The following is an 18,488-nucleotide window of genomic DNA, read 5'->3' on the forward strand; positions in this document are numbered from 1 at the left end:
AATGATATTTGTTGTGTCCTCTCTCAGAGGCATTGTATGAGATGTGTCCCTTAAATTCGGGTCAATGCAGATTTAGGTTAGACTGTAACAAGAGATTGCTAATTAAAATATGTAGATCCCACTAGGGACCAGTGTGTTCTGTGGACACAAAACATAATGTTCAAATAGACATGACTTAAATCTCAAAAGACTTTTCACTTTTCTCCTGCACTCTCCTGTCCATTCCCCTTCCTCTGCCCCACAGCAGTGAATGAACTAGAAAAAAACATAAGGTCTGGGGGTAAAAGACTGTTTATTTCACTGCAAAGTGTAGTGACTTTACAAACCAAAATCAAACAATAATGTACAGTGAGATCATGATTTCTTAAAACAAATGCAAAAAATGTTTTACAACTCCAGTAAAGTTCCAAACAGCAATTTTCACTTCTGTCAACTCAAAAGTGAGCCCTTCGCCAACATCTGTAATGACTAGGCCAGCACTATACTTTGTAGGAATAAAATCACGTACCACGTGAGCCAGGGTTATCTCAATGTAATCAAAACCACGTTTTAATGTGGCAGAGAGCACAGAAATAGTTCTCACAGCATGTGCTACCAGTGTCTCTAAAACAATTCCTATCAACTTCACCACTTCAGAAAAGAGCTGACATTCGGTTTGGCTGAAGCAGATGAAGTTAAGTAATCGGTCAGTTGTGGCTGAAATTGGAACTGTAGACCAAAAAATGTCGTGAACATACATTTGTCTTATGTTTGGGAGTATTATGAATGTTGCTCAATATTTTCAATCAAATTGCAGCCTTTCTTTCAAGATCTGGATTGAGAGTTGGGCACTGTAATGTCAATCGTTTTGAAATAGGTACATATAATGGATTCATTTACTGAACTTGAATGGCTTGAATTGGTGTTATTACCTGTCCCTATTTGCAATATTAACTTCTTTTTTGTTTGTTTTGGAAGCACTAATATTTTATATATGTTCAACTTTGAACATCTTAGGAGGATATTTTCAGAGAAGGTGCAAGATTTCATCTGATTAATAGAGTGAATGAAGCAGCATTTTCATAAAAGATTGGACTTCTGTTGATGAAACTTGCCCTTGAATAATTGATATATCTAAATCATTCAAAAAGTAAAAATATTCCATTTGAACTGCCATGCCTTCAGTTAAAGGGACCATGTCAGTCTTTTGCTGTTGTAACAAATGTTTATTGTCCTCTTTACAAGGTAATTCTCTGAAACTGAAACAAGTATTCTTGAATAAAAAATTAAACTATTTGGAGACAAGATAATGGTGCTTGTTGGCTTACTATTTACATTCTTTATATCTTGGAATATAATAAGATTTTTCATGTTGACTTTTTATTATGTGAATAATTAAGAGTTATTTAGAAAAGTATTATCTCTAAAATAACAACTAAAATAATGTGTATATTGAACTGTAATACATCTTACTGCATTCAGTTTGGTATGCATTCAGTTAGCTATATTCCTAATCTAGTGTAATTTTCATTCTATATGAGGGCTGTTGATTCACAGCTCTTTTAATTGTTGGCTCTAATAATTCTGGCTTATGGTACACTCCTCATGAGCTCTTCACCAAGTTCTGCATCATCATCATCCACTTACCATAGATGTAGAATGCAGTAGATGTTGAAGATTTTGTTCAGTTGACCATAATTTCTGAAAAATTATTTACATTTTCTGAATTACATCTGTAATTTTAAGATCCAATGTTTCTATGGTATCTTTTTACAAAACCTCTCTGCTGAATTTGTAATTTTTCCAGCCACTTTGAAATATTGGGATCAAGTTCTGCCAGCAAGCCAAGTTATTGAATAAAGAGACTGTCATCCTCTGTGCTTAACAATCTATCTTCAGCTCATTTGTCTTAGTGGTATCACAGCTGAGTCCTTGTCTGGTGAGAGAATATGTTTCTGTTTTCATCGGGACACCTTTGTTTCTTCTTTCTTCTACGAATATTGAAAACATTTTTGTCTCCAACATTTCCTGTGTTATTTTGAAGAACAGGAACAGCTCATGGTGACATTAGCAAGCTCTACATCATTCAAATTTGTTTCTAGACCTTTTTTAAAAAATAAGACAGGACACCCTAAGCCGTTCCCAGACATTCTGACAGCTGTGATTACAGAGCTGCCATAAGAAATGGGCACTCTGATAGGCAAATTGTCACTAAGAAGCCTAGGACGCCTCTTACCTATCTGTGTTTAGAACACTCCATCTCTTGAAAATTGCAACTTTTTTCTTTCCTTTCCCACATATGGGCAATGTGGTTATGAACAATTTTGGAAATGTACAGTGTGTGGGCTTTTTGCTCTGATTTTTTTTTCCCTAATCTAAAATTAAAGATAGCAACAGTCCATGGTCAATAAGTGTTCCCTGGAAGAACACCCAAAGTAAAGAGAAAAGTTAGTAAGGTGACCAAAATAAGCTGCAAAGGCTGGAGCACTCGGAAAGCAGTATGGTCATTGTCAGGAAACCTCCTTCTTCTTCACCTTGTACTGAGCTGCCATGAATGGCTTTATCAGGTGTGTTACCTGAGAAGAAAACAAAATTTAAATCACAGAATCATCTAGGTGGGAAAAGACCTTGTAGATCATCTAGTCCAACTGTTAACCTAACACTGACCATTCTCAATTACACCATATCCCTCAGCGCTATGTCAGCCCAACTCTTAAACACCTCCAGGGATGGGGACACCACCACCTCCCTGGGCAGCTCATTCCAATGCCCAACAACCCATTCTGTAAACAAATGCTTCCTAATATCCAGTCTAAAACTTCCCTGGTGCAACTTGAGGCCATTTCCTCTTGTCCTGTCACTTTTACTAGGCTAAATTGGCTCATCTCCATCTCTCTGCAACCTCCATTCAGGGAGCTGTAGAGGGCGATGAGGTCTCCCCTCAGCCTCCTCTTCTCCAGACTAAACCCCCCCAGTTCCCTCAGCCGCTCCCCGTACGACCTGTGCTCCAGACCCTGCACCAGCTCCGTTGCCCTTCTCTGGACACGCTCGAGTCATTCAATGTCCTTTTTGGAGTGAGGGGCCCAAAACTGAACACAGGAATCGAGTGGCGGCCTCACCAGTGCCGAGTACAGGGGTCAGATCCCTTCCCTGTCCCTGCTGGCCACGCTATTGCTGACACAAGCCAGGATGCCATTGGCCTTCTTGGCCACCTGGGCACACTGCTGGCTCCTGTTCAGCCAGCTGTCAATCAGCACCCCCAGGTCCCTCTCTGACTGGCAGCTCTCCAGCCACTCCTCCCCAAGCCTGTAGCGCTGCTGGGGGTTGTTGTGGCCCAAGGGCAGCCCCCGGCATTTGGCCTTATGGAAACTCCCCCAGTTGGGCTCAGCCCATGGCTCCAGCCTGTCCAGGTCTCTCTGCAGAGCCTCCCTACCCTCGAGCAGATCAACACTCCCACCCAACTGGGCGTCATCTGCAAACTGACTGAGGGTGCACTCGATCCTCTCGTCGAGATCATCAATAAAGATGTTGAACAGGAGTGGCCCCAACACTGAGTCCCCCTCATGACCAGCCACCAGCTGGATTTAACTCCGTTCACCACAACTCTTTAGGCCCCGCCATCCAGACAGTTTTCACCCAGCGAAGTGTGTGCCCATCCAAGTCATCAGGCCCCAAGGAGACAGCAGACCTCCCTATGAAGCAGGTCATTGCTGCATATTGGGCCTTCGACACCCCTCAGAATGGAGTCGCCCACTGCAATGACTCTTCTGGGGTTGTTTTTAGAATTGATTTTAATACCTGGTCTAGAGCAACCTGGCCTTGGTGGGCCTTCATCTTCCTACTTATTTGGCTCATTTTCTTCATCCTTCTCTGCTTCATTCACAAGTTGCAGGGCCCCACATCTGATGTGAAGGGACACCATGGAAGGTGAGGGAGGTTGGGAGGGGATTTTTGCTGCCTCTCTGAGCAGAGACCTGTTTCCAATCTTCCTCATCTCTTAGGTCCCCTCCTTCTGTGTGGTAGCAAGAGGGTGAAGGATGGCCTGTCTCTTTTGGAGCCTCCATTTGCTCCTTTTGCTTCAGGGGTGCTAAGGTGCTACTCCACCAACCAACTTCCCTTTTGCACTCCCTAATACTTATTAATCTTTCAAACTCTTCTTTGAGTTCTGCCACCAGTCTGAGCAGGTCACCCAGCTGATCGCAGCTCACACAGGTGTTGTCACTGCTGCCCTCCGACAGGACTGACAGGCTCAGGCACTCCCTGCAGCCCAGGACCTGGACCGCTGCATGTCTGTATGGCAGCTCTGTCTGGGTCACCATGTTCTTTCAGGTTGTGGTTTTTACCCAAGTGGAGACCATAGCTCAGTCTACTCACGGAGGACAACGAGATGGCTACTAGCTAAGATAAGCTCTAGAGCCAGGAGAGGGACTATGCCCTGTCTGCACCCCTTACCTGCATGAAGTGCCACACAAAATGCAGTGCCAGGCCCTGACGTGCCAAGCCCTGTTTGCCTGTCCTGTTCACAGTGCTCCTGGTTGCTCGTGCTCCGTGGGGGATGTTCTTGTATGAGAGGGGCATTGGGTGTCATCACTCCAGTCTCTGCCCACGCTGAGTCCCCACTGCCCACATTAGCAGCAGCTCACTCTTCCCACTCAGGGGGAAAGCAGCTTGAGGCTCTCCCTCTTCCCTGGGTTTTAACCCTGAATCCTCTTCTGCAAAATGGTTGGGTGTTAATGCTTTTTTTCTTCATAGCTCATAGATTATCAAAAGGAATAGCTGACACCAGCTAGGTTTTATGATCAGAGAATTCACTCAGCATTTGCCTCCTGTTTGCCCATCATGTTCCAGGATGTTTCTGTGGAGTTCAGCCAAATGCTACTGTTTTTCAGCTTGTTCCCTCTCTCCCTAATTTTGATGCAACAATCAATGTCAGGCTTAAAGAAAAACTATCAATGTTCTGCCTTGCAGCTGGAGTTCCACATTCTGTATATTGACGTTAAACAGAAAAGTTGCTGGATAAGAGACAAATATTTCTGTGGAGGTGAATAAAATAAATCAACACTGTATAATTTATCCCTTGTATCTACACTCTCCAGAATCCCAGCCCTCTAAAGCACTGGTCTGATCCATGATTTTCTTATGTATACCCCAGGCTGATACCTGTCAAGGAAAAATATACAGCGTCGGCTCTGACAGGCTGAGTGAGGCAAGGCTGCGGCAGCTCCATTCCTCAGGTCCCACCAGCAGTGAGGCTGAGCATGTATTCCCAGTAGGCCCAGGCACACAGAGCACACATATACACAAATATACATGGCCATCCATACAGATAACAGACAGAGACACAGACATGAACACAGACAGCACCAATGGCCTCATCCTGCTCCCCATCCTCATCTGGCTCAGCAAGGTGGAGGTGAATAGTAAGAATATAAATACATACACGTACAGTATGGATCCCTCCAGCATCCCGGCTCAGACACTCAGTGTGTCCAGCAGCTGCCCCTGGATCCCAGTCTTCCCAGTTGCTGTCAAATGGACATACAAGTCTCAAGGCCATAGCCCCTTTCCAGTTGCTGGTACAGACCCCTCACTCACAGACACATTCACACTCATACCCTCAGTCCCAAAGCTGTCTGGGACTCCCCTTGTCCCCAGTAGTCAATTCCCCCATAGTCTCACCCTTAGAAGCAGACACCCTGACCCTCCCTGGCTCCTTGTCCACTTCAACCTCTACCCAGCAAGTCCGGCTTAATTTTCACTAGCGGTCACATGCTCACTTGCACATCTGCACAAGATCCAGTCGCTGGCAGTTGGGCCTCAGAGCCAGGGTCCCAGTCCTGTGGTTGGCACTGGTTTCACTCCCTCAGGTCTCTCCAGTTGCTGCCACCCAGGCAAACGGGCTCCTCTGACGCATAGTCTGACTCCAGTTGCTGGCACCCAGAGTCCTGTACAGATGCATTCAGTAGAGAGTCCCTCACCGAGCAAAGAGTTAGAGAGAAATTTAATGTAAAGATAAAATTGATAACATGACAGACAATTGTAAAATCAGCCAATTATTTTAGTCATTAGCAAACAGGACTTGAATTCATAGAGAAGGACTTTCAGGAATTTAGGTACCTAGGGATACAAACAAACAAACAAATATAAAAAAAGAAACAAACCATTAAAAAAAAATGTAATGAGATTAAAGAGAAATAATACTACCTCAATGGTTTGCCTTCCTAATAGTCACTAAAATCCATGACAGTTAAGTATGATTTCCAGAAAGGTACTGTAGATGACTGAAAAAAAGGTTTTAACCTGTATTTAAGCACCAAGATCCTCAAAAGTGACATAAAAGGACCTTGCTGCAGGAGAACTCACCAGAAATGTAAGTTTAATCACTGCCAAGTGTGGATCCTAAAAGTTCTCTTAGGGAGACTGATTTTCACCAGTGACTGTATATGCAATGCAGAGATTGTTTTCATGGGTCCAGATGTATATTTCCATTTTTATAGACTTGCAGGTATTTAAAATGCTTTCTTGAGTTCTATTTTACATTCTGTCTTTTGTAAATCTTTCTACACTGATCAAAACATTTATGCTTTATGATACCTTTAGAAATCTGTCTCTAGTTGTATAAATCACTTCTGATAACATAATTCTATCTAAATCACCGAAGTACCTTAAAATGTTTTGGTAGAGGTCTTCAGAACAGTCTAAAAAAAGTCAGAGATGAGTGTCTGATAAAATCCTAGCAGCTTTTACATATTAAAACTGTGGTTTGTATTTCATTTATCCACTTCTGTGGTGGCTCTTTATTTGACCTTATTGCCATCATATTGTTTACAAAGTGTGATGACATTCTGCAAGCGCATCTTTGTCCATGAGCAACTTGTGGGAGTAACATGGAAACATAATTTTTTTTTTTTTTTTTTTTTTTTTTTTTTTTTTTTTTTTTTTTTTTTTTTTGTTAAATGTAGTGTCCCCTCTGGGAGCTGCAAACAAGCATGGTATCACTATAAACAAGCTACTGTATCACTGTATTTGCCGAGAAAGTTGCTCTGTCTGGAAGCCAATTGCTCTGAAGTAAACATTGTTTTCTAGAAAAGAACAGGAAGGAGAAAAGAAAAAAAAAAAAAAAGTGAGATTCTGTTATAGTAGCCTGAAGGAAATATAGCTTTGTTTAGTATAGATGTTTGTGGAAACACCAAAAATGTGGGAGTTTGAGTGCCATGATACAGATTCTATTTTTTGATAAGTAAGACATTGCACTTTTGGCAGTGAGGTTTCAGTGACAGAACACTAAGGCTTTCATTTGGACCCCTGCTTTTCTCTACAACTTTAATCTGTGTACGTTGTAAGAGTTTCTTTCACATTTGTAGCAGCAGTCCTGAGATTGATGTCAGTGCCCATTATTATTGAGGAGAACATTTGATACTAAAGGTTCCCGGAGCTCCCATCAGCTTTTTTATGGTGTGTCTGCTCTCTTGACATTTAATGTCCCTTAAGTCTGATATAGTCCGATGACTTAACACGTCATGTGCTTTTTGAGGAACAAAGAATTTTGTTATCTCTGACTCTGCATTAAGATTGTCACTATCTACGTTTGCAGTGTTTAATTTAGCTACCTCTTTTGTATTTAAATATAGCTGTATAAAAAGTAGAAATGAAGGATCAGCATAATGTCACGCACAGGTAAATAAATCTTGCCAGAAAATGCTGAATGCAGGTAAATTGAAAAACAATGGATGGAAACATGCTTCTCTGAATATTGCACCTACTTGTGTGGGTCTGACCCCTTTCCTGTTGATGGCTCAAGGCACACCACTTCAGGAGCAGACATAGATCAGACCCTATATTCTGTCTGATCTGTAATTCTTTCTGCCTTGGTTTCAAGCACCAGATGTTCCTGAGGAGATGTTAAAACAGGCTACCCACAGAGACTGTTTCTTTCTAATCCCAGACACCAAGTGCTTGGTTTTTGCTCTGAAACAGAAGGAACTGTCACCTGGGCATCCCAGCATCTGCATTTTCCACAGCTTTCAGAAACCTTGAGGGCTTTGGACAGCTGACTGATCTGTCCCAAAAGATGCCAGACAGCAGCTTGGGTCTTGGCTAGTAATGAGACATTCATGTGTAAAGTCTGTTTAAAGTACAGTCACTACTGCAACAAGTGTGACAGTAAGCTGAGTTTGGCCAAACCAAAAAGAAAATAAAAGGTCCATAAGTTTCTACTGTCAGCAAATATAACTGAAATAGCTAAGAACATTGCAGGTAAGTTCAAAGTGATGAGCCTCTATAACACTGTTCCTTGTAAGTAATATCTCAAATGCTGTAAGACAGAAGTGGGATAGGTAACATCTGTCCCATTTTTTGCAGACAAGGAAAAAGCTCAAGAGAAATTCTGCAGTGTACCTAAACCTGCCAACCCCCAAAGCACAAAGTGAAGTATACAGTTCCTCATTGTTGCTTTGTTTGATCTGCTGCCATAAAGCAGTATATTTGCAGAAAAGCATGGTATAAAATGTGATGCCTAATTGGCTTTTGAAAAACTCATGTCCATTCTGCTAACACATATTCTGGAGCAAAGACCCAAAATAATGACATAGAATTATTTTTATATAATTAACATTATTAATAATGAATGCTACAATAATCAATATAATTTAAACAGTATGATAATTCATCTTTATTAATACCTATGTTAATAAATATTACTCATAAATAATAATAAACAACAACTAATCTCTTGTCAACTACTTGTTTTAGTAGTAGTAAGATGGAAAAAGGGCGTGTTTTGCTGAAATAACAAGACGTTCCAGACGCAATGTAGTTAAAGCTGTTCAAGATGAAGACAAAGAATCTTGTATCAGCTTGATTTTATATTTAAATTTTCTATGACTTTTTATACTTTTTTTTTTTTTTTTTAATGCGAGTGCCTGATAGAGTTCTCTGTGTTCATAGTAAAACACCATGACAGATATCATGCTGTATAGAATGATCTAATCTAATTGTTTGCTTCTGTTCTTGAACCAACAGTTAGAGGCACTTCACGCACCACTTTGCTGTCCTTACCACATTGTACATTACACTGACAGCAAACTAATGTTGGTGTTGCACAATGTAATACTGAGATGATGAATGCTGTAAAATGTTTATAAATAAATAATTAAATAATGTATAAATAAAGTAAACAAGAATAACTGAGTTGCAGCCCCAGCAAAAGGCTTAAACTACAGCTACGCTTCAATTCAAATCCTGGCAATCTTCTATTCCTAACACCATAGAGTATAATAAATTAATATATATACCAAAATCTTTCACCGACTTCCTTTAGGTGTTGGCATTTAAATGCATGTCTAGACAAACACATAAATATTGTTTTCAGTACTAACTTTATAAGGAAGTTTATAAAACTAACCTTTAAAAAAACCTTACTGTAGAGGTAGGCATAATTTTATTCTATGAATTTTCTGCAGGAAAGCATTCAGGTTACAAAGTGCACTGTTTTTTATTCTAAAATGCCCATATAGAATGTGGAGTGTAATAATCATTTTTGTTGTGCTTTGAGAGTTCAACGTGACCTTATGGGTCACTGAATTCATTTCACTAACTCATCACAAACTACAATGACAGCAAAGTCACCTACTGTGCCACCTTCATCCAAAGTAAATAGCATGGAGAATTTAAACAGGTGGTTTTGCTCCCTCCAGTGCTTCAGAAAATCAGTTATTATAGGCCCTTTTGTGAGTTTTGAGAGTATCTTTACAGTTCATAATTCACATACACTCAGACCATTATTGATTAATGATAACTACTTTATATGTACCTAAGAAGAGGATGTATTACCTGGTATCTAGAAGAAGATGCTTTATAATACAATGATTCTTTATGTCTCACCAATTTATAGATTTCAGCAAACCAGCTCACTGAGAAATAACTGTGAATACAGCAAAACTGAAGAGCAGAACAAGAAATGTTTCTGCGTTTGTTCAGCAGGACTACTCTTTTTACTACTCTTTTTTTTTTTTTTTTTTTTTTTTTTTTTTTAAAAGATAATCTTCTTTATATTTCATTTTCTTTTGAAGTCCATGAAAACTTGTATTTATAGAAAATAAAAATAAAAGTCATGCAAGTGTCTTTAATGAGTCATGTCATGTCAACAAATACAGCTACATGTTTGAACGTCAGTCTTGCTGCTGCTCTCTAATCCTTTCTGTCTAACAGCAGAGGTTCAGTTTGAAAGGGTAGACCATAGAGCTCTTGTCAGTAAACACAAATTACAGTTTCGAATCTACAGCTGTCTCAGTTTGTCTTTGTCTTTACCTTTGCTTTGTGAATGCCAAATAGAGGCACTAAGAATTTTCAGAATGTACTCTTGATGTAGGTTACTTCATCTTTTGGATGCCTTGGATACAATTTTCCAAATGTTTGTAGCTGTAGGATTTTACTGATCCTACCTCAAATTCTTTATATTTAGAATTTCAAAGATTTTACCCCAAAACTGAGACTTTCAATTTTTCCTCCTCCAGTGTGTTCATTTGCACTTTACAGAGACAGAATGCTGGGAGGAATGCTGTCTTATCAGTCAGGCACAATGTTTTTCTTCTTATTCATCAATACTGCATTTTCTTTAGGTAAGAGAAGATAACAGCAATGAGCACTAATATTTTGTGTGCCTCGGGCTGCATCGGACTGCTGAAAACATGAGATAAGATCACTGGCTTCAGTAAGAAACTACATTTACTTTAGATATAAGTATAAGAGGCTCAGGAGAGGAAACTATTTACATTCTGGCATCTTAATATGTCCCCATCTTTTTTCACCTTCTCCTTCTCCTTGCTCCTATAATGATTCCTCCCCCCCTATTGAAAGGTGCAGGATGTATAACAGCTTCAGTCCCATTACTAATACATGTTTGTACAGTAATGAAGGGACTATAGCAATGTCTTTGAGGTGAGTGGACTTTTTGTCTGTACATTGAAATACCACATCAGAGGGGATTTTACCTCGTATTTCGCCTGGCAACAGTCTCTAATTAATGCCTCCTTCAGCCTCCACCCCCAACTTAAAACTGTCTCAGAAATACATCTTCTCCATGCATGAATGCTTTCACAGGGCGTTGGGTTTCACTCCACTCTATTGAGAAGTTAGCTATCACAAAATCATTTAATAGCCTTTTGTGTGCCATTCTTTCCACCTGCTAATTTATAGTTCTTTCTCATGCATGTCTGCATTCTTGGATCTATCCTTTGGAGACAGCTTCCTGCCTTGAATGAAGAGGAGATTTTGGTTTGCCTTTTTTTATGTGTGTGTGAAGTAAGCCCCTCATTTGAGAGGATTCATGTGCCTTTATCAAGGACATCTGACATATTGAAAATATAACTTAGCAGTTATACTTTTTTTCTGACATACTTACCAATCATCTTAGTCAGCATTAGTTGTTAAGTACTTAGTGTTCAGAATGCGCTCTTGTCTGTGCTAGAATAAGTTTAGAACAAACACCTAATTTATAACTCTATTGTATTGCAATATTTCCCTGGCTCTGCACCCAGTCACATGAGAATGTTTAACCCTTTTATTCCAATTGCATTATTTCTAAATTTTGTCAGATTTTGTTTGTCAATTTTATACATGTACTATATTATAGAAATGCTTGGGGTTGGGTTTTTGTTTGTTTGTTTGGGTTTTTTTTTTTTTTTTTTTTTTTTTTTTTTCCCTTGGCCTCTAACCCTCTCTCCTTTCTCCAATTCCTGTAGCTACACAAAGCATAGCGATTGTCTATATTAATTTAGGTTTTTGAGGGAGATGGGTTTTTTGCATTCTTCTAACACTGTTGGTTTAACAGGATGACTGGATCTCAATTATTTGCTCACATTAAGAGAAGGTACCTGCAGGTGCAATATTTTAAATAATTATTTGTAACAGATCAATATTGCATGCATGTAGTGAAAACAAAAAAAAATATCCCTTTTGTGAATAACAAGTAATAAAAGAATAATTCTGTAGCATTTGATATTTGAATGATTGGTCATGGCATGGATTAGTGAATAATATTGGAGTTCACCAGCTGATTGATGTTTGTTTTGAAACTACTTATTCTTGCTGTGTTTAAAAAAAAAGTATTTATTACTAGAGACTGCTAGGAAGTAAAATTCATATAAGGAAGATTTAATCCGTTTCTGTAGTGAAGCAATCTGAATTATCTCTAACTATAGGAAGGTATCAAGGAATTAGGAAATGTATAATAGTACTGTAATTTTATGGAACATATTCTTCACAGGCTTATAAAAACTATTTTAAAAAACTCTGTGAACACAAAAGGCATTTAGAATTGGAAACATACTTCATAATTCTTCTCAAATAATGTAAGTAGTCAGATACAACTTTCTCTCCATAGGTCAAAACCCACTTCTGAATAGAGGGATTCATATTTGTATTTTCCAAACTGTCAAGATGTTATGCAGATAGCATATTTTATTAACTCAATTTTTACATTTTCTTTATTTTAAAATTTTCTTGGCTTGGTGTTGGGACAAAAGTAAATAGATGTGGAGAAAGCAAAAGCAGCATCACCTTCTCCTGAACACTAAGTTGAGGAATGAGTAGATCCTCAGCTGCTACTTTGTGAGAAAGCCAAACCTGGGTATTTAACTGACCAAACTAGGGCAACTGGGCACGTGCAGAAGTGCAATGCCAGTCCCAAAAACATTGGGCAGACAAAAGTGAGACAAGGATGTAACATAGGTACCATTGAAGGTTCTGTGGCAGCTGGGTGGGAATTTATAGATTGTAATTTTCAGTGTATGTCCCAAGTCCTTTATTGTATCTTGCCATTAGTAATTTTTAAAAAGTTGCTTCTACCGATAAAAGTAATCTTCTGTAAATTGCTCATACATGTTGCACTTATTTCAATTTTGTCCTCTTTAGGGATGGTTGAACATTTCATACTTTGAAGGAGGACATGGGTAGTATTATTCCTTCTGCTGAACCTTGGTGATAGTACTGTGTTTCTCATGTTCATATGGAAACACTGAGGTTGGGTTTATTTCTATTTTTTCCAAAATCAGTAGCATTCTATGAGATACATAAGAAATTATTGAAGCTCTTAGACATGTTCTAGACAGCTCTCATACCTGCTGTCTTTCCAGATCTCTTGTACCCTGCATGCATTCACAAGTTAAAGTATGGATCATAAAACAAGTTCATTACCTCCTTGTGTGTCATCATAAAAGACATTGATGATTTGAGGATATTCTTGGTTTAATAGTTCTTCCTTTTTATATGTTTTCTCTTTCAATTTTCTAGTTTGCTGATCTTTTTACTTTTTCAATTTTTCTTCCCATCACTTCATCCAATTTAGCAGTGTCTTAGGGTCTACTCTGTGTGGTAAATAAAAGGTAGATACATTACATGCCTGCAGAATTTTCACTGTCGGTACTTCAGATTTAAGGCTGGATATTGATAGTGTACAGTGCTTTGTTTCAAATCTGCTCTTAAACAAAGGGTTATATCCCTCCTCTGCTTCTGCAATAGACTGTGAAAAATATATATCTTATTTCAAACAGCTGTAAAGCATTCTGCCATCTACTCTTTCAATGGTTTTCAGACCTCTCCCCTGTTTCCCATATTATTATTTATTTTATATTTATTTATTATTTATTTTATAACCTTCTTTCTGTGTGTCCTAAGTTTTTCACTTCTACTGATAAAATTGGGAAATACTAGAATTTATTATATTATAATCACAGTACATATATATATAAATATATAATAATAGTGTGTATATATATTATATATATTGTTTAAGGACTATAAAATCTCTTAGAACTGAATGTTTAATGACTTCTGCATGTTCCAGTAAAATTTACTACTATCAAAATGTCATTTTAATGTAAGAATTAGGAGAAAATAACAGTGACCAAATAAAAATATGTTTTAATCTTCATAGATTCTTCCTCTTCTAATTATGATGTAGTTGAGGTGGAGAAAGTAAGGAATACTGTAGATGATAAATAGAAGAATTCATTGCTATTCTTTGCTGTTACAGGATAACATCATAAAATGTTTAAAATCTTTATACTTTCACACCATCAGCTTTGCCTTTGAAATCTATATTGTGGGGTTTGTTTTTGTTTTTGTTTTTTTGGGGTTTGTTTTGTTTGTTTGTTTGTTTTTTCCTGGCTAACAATTCTGCCTGAAAACGAAGGCCTTCCAAGTGACTTGACTGAACTTCTTGTTAGACTCTTGCAACATAATGTCCATGAGTTACTCACTCCTATTTGCCCTTTCCTCTACTGCAATACAATGCTATATAACTTTTCCCGAACTATCAGTCATGTATATCTACTTGGTAAATAATAACAAGATGACTGGTATTATGCGTAACAGTGAAGAATTCCTTATGAAATAATTTCCTTCAAATTCTTTTTTTGTTTGATTGGCTTTTGTTTTGTTAAAGAAATATATTTCTTAACTTCAGAATGGGTGTATACACTGGCACTTAAGTGTAAGTCAGTTATCTGAGGAATGATAGGAAAGAAACCACTTTGGCTTTTCACTGTAGAACTACCTACTGTCTGCATGCCTTCACCTTCTGTGCTACAAGGTGAAGAGGTGGACCCATAGTCAGTCACATTTTGGTGGGGTTTTTTGTGTTCTTTCTTTTGGCACTATTACCTTTCACAGACTGTATTTCTCAGTCAGCTCTTTTCCTCTATCCTCTTCTGATGTCTATAGATGACAATTATATATATGATTATACCTGAATAAGCCTGAAACCTCTATTTCAAGTGACAATAAATTTTGATGAGAAAGCACAGTACATCACATTAGAATAGATAAATCTAGATATGTTTTAGTTTACTCAGGTTGCATTTGCAAACACAACTAATACTGTAGTCCTACAAAGGAACTTGAAATGTTTTTTCAGCTAGTTTCTGCAATACATTGAGTTATTACATAAATCTGTCCCTTCAGCTTGGACACAGTAGAGAGATAGGGATCCATGAGTGTCTCTGCCCTGAGATAAACATCTGGTATCATAGGGCAACCATATTATTTCCTATTCTGAACACAGAATCCCAAGTTTAACATGCAAATTAATGAACTCCATAATGTGGCTCCTATTGAACCTAAACCAATTCTTCTAAAGCTCCTTTCATCCCATCTACAGCCCTACAATATAGAAATGAACAAAAAATCTTCTAGAGCAAAAATAGTGTGAGTGGATAAATTACTGCAAATACACATGTTATAGTATCAGAAAAGAGGTAAAGGAAGTTTGGTTTCTTGTAGTCTAGGTCTTATGCTTGTTGTGCTATGTAGATTCTTTAACAGCTCAACAGGAAGGAGTTAATTTTTCATCTCCTCTGTCAAAGGAGGTGTTAACAAGGTCTTTGTATAGAAACTGTAGGAAACTCTGAGGATGTAGGATGTATCAAATTTTGTTGAAATTACTCAGTGCTGTAGTGGGTTCACCCCAGCCAGTAGTTAAGCACTCAAACAGCTGTTTGTTCACCCCCTTGCCCTCAGTGAGATGGATAAGAGAATAGGAAGAGTAAAAGTGAGCAAACTCATGGGTTAAGATAAAGACAGTTTAATTAGTCAAAGAGAAAAAAACCCAAGTGATTCAAAGACAACCATCTCCCACAAGCAGGCTAATGCCGAGCCAGTCTTTGGGAAGTGGCCATGTGGGAAGACAATACCCCCCCCAAACTCTTTCTTCTCCCACCCCCATTTTTTTATTCCTGAGCATGATTTTGTATGGTATGGAATATCCCTTTGGCTGATCTGAGTTGTTCAGGCTGTGTCCCCTCCCAAGCTCTTCCCCACCCCCAGCCTACTTGCTAGGGGGGTACAGAGAAGGGAAAGCAGAACAGTAAAAGAAAGAAGGCCCTGAGGCTGTGCACATGTTGTTTGGCAAACCCCAAAGCATTGGTGTGTTATCAACATTGTTTTAACCACAAATCCAAAACATGGCAACATCCGAGCTGCTATGAAGAAAGTTAACTCTGCCCTGGCCAGACCCAGAACAAAGGGATACAGAATTCGTTATAAATGTGCATGCAATTATGTAAGCTTTATTGTTTTCCAGGACAGCTAAGCTAATGAAGATATTATCTGCATAAGCCTTGATAGTGTTGCTGCAGAAACCTATGTTCGCCCTCAACAGGAACTTAAGATTCTATTACATCAGTAGCATTAGGTTAAATATGTAATTTTAAAAGTGTCAAAATATTAAAAAGATGAGTCATTCTTCCCACCTTATGTTTTTTTTTCCTATTTTGTATTTGTGGGTTTTACTAGCTTGTTTTTTTTCCACTGGAATTTGGTTCTTCTCATAGCAGTATAACAACATCTGTAAAGTTTGGTCCGCAGTATTTTGGCATAGATTGTTCACACGTGCTTTTGTTGGTCATTTTTGTCTTTTTATGAAATGGTTTATAAATAAACAATTTTCACAACATTAAATATGGTGACAGTCCTGCAACCATGTTGAAAACAAGAGGAATTTCAAATTACAACTATGACAAATCTGTCTGGACTTCTTTCTCCTTCAAAACAAAACGTTAGCTAACTACTAAAAAACCCAGCATTGAACTCACATAATGTTTACTACAGCAAACACATCCCAGATGTTGAGGAAAACTGCCATTTTTCAATAGACATTCTCAGAAAGAGCAGCACTTCCTGCATTCCTCAAGACCTGGGAAATCCAGTAAACTTTGTGAGAGAAAGACGATATTCCAAATTAGAATTCTGGAATGAACATGCTGGTATCACCAGTTGCATTAAAAATTCCCAAGAAAACAAATAAACGAAATCCCTAACATATAAATAAGAAATCAAATATTTCAAAGTGTTGACAAACAATAGAAAATAAGAAATTTCTCCAGTTAAGAGCATTGTGGTTCCTCATGCATTTAGCTTACTTGTCCAGTTAGATTTTTGGCTTTTCACTAGTGAGAACTAAATAAACACTACTGGGTTACTGAGATTCATCATCTAGGAGGTGAGTAGATTTTTAAAGATTCATTTTTTTTATAAAGAGAAGGTGGTACTGTGGAAAATTACTTATATCTTGATCTAATTATTCTATGAATTTTTCTTTAACATCCTACTGTTTCTTTTGTCTTAGCAAACAAAAAATTGAAGTTTTCCAAAATGTTAGGAACATTCCCATAAAAGCAAAGCTTAGGTAATCCTAACTGTTTGTAGCTTTTTGGAGGTCTTTAAGACCTGGAGGAAAAATAGAAATCTGATATCAAACACTGAAGAACATTTTAAGCTTTTGGAGAGTTATCAAAAATATATGGTCAAATGGATTTGATTTTATCATTCCATCTGTTAGTGAATTTTTAAGGGAAACATTCACAGTTGTCAGAATACCTAGTAAAATTAATTTCTAATTTTAAATGAATGCATATAAGAATGGAACAGAGGACAAGCATTTCTGCTTGTGATGGTTGATTAGAATTTCTAGGTTCTGTATCTATATATCTGCAGGTATATCTATTTAAATTAACATTCCTTGGCAGAGCCTTTGCTTTATCATTATTTCTCATTTTATAAATAGATATAAGCTATTATGGCAGAGTACTAGCACTATCCAATCTGATCTTCATCCATTCCAAAAACATTTTTATTATGGTAAGGTGTGAGTCAAAGGACATAATCCATGTATTAAAAGTGTGTGCTAGCACAATACTACAAGGTAAATTGTTATTGATTCATCTTCTTTAGGGAAAGTTTTTGACAGTGCTGAGGATAGACATAAAGAGATGCAGCTCTAAGTACAAAGGGTGAAGTTGGAAAGATTTACATTTAAATTAAAAAAGTGGCTGCTGGAAATCAATAATAATCAAGGGATTTAGCTTTGGAAGCATCATGGCATTAAAAAAATATTATTCAGATTTACAGTTGTTGCCCTTTAGGCATACAGAGAAATCAAGGACAAAACTGAGGTTTTTTACATTCCTGTTTCTATTAAATAATCTCAGAGAATACCTGAATGTTAAGTGTAGTTATTTAAAGTATTGCATACATGCAATATATGTCAAAATGTAGGACTACATGTTTTTATCTGTCTCCAAACTTCATTTATGCTGAACAGTCTCACCTGTGTTGTTACTAATGTAATCTATATCCCACATTTTGTTGACAGAATGACAATTTTATGTTGTGTTCAATTATGTTAAAAAATGCTCCAGTGAATCATCAGTAGTTAAGCAGGCAATGAAGTTGAAAATATAGCTATGCAGAGTTCTACTCAGAATCTATCTGACTAGCATTTTCCCACCTAATTCCTGTTCTGTAAGTGAATTACTATGTGCTTGAGTATAACGTCTCTCATATCCTGTGGATATAGTACAAAGCATGGTAGTAAAGACACTCACCAGGAGACTGCACAGCTGTGGGAAAGCAATGAAGGATAACAGACTGTGTGGACATCCTCTGGAAACAGACTGAGGAACCTCTAGGTGTTGAATTAAAAAGAATTTTCTGAACATTTATAGAATATAAAG

Source organism: Athene cunicularia (assembly GCF_003259725.1).
Source record: "Athene cunicularia isolate RWA chromosome 5 unlocalized genomic scaffold, athCun1 chr5_part1, whole genome shotgun sequence".
NCBI lineage: Eukaryota > Metazoa > Chordata > Aves > Strigiformes > Strigidae > Athene > Athene cunicularia.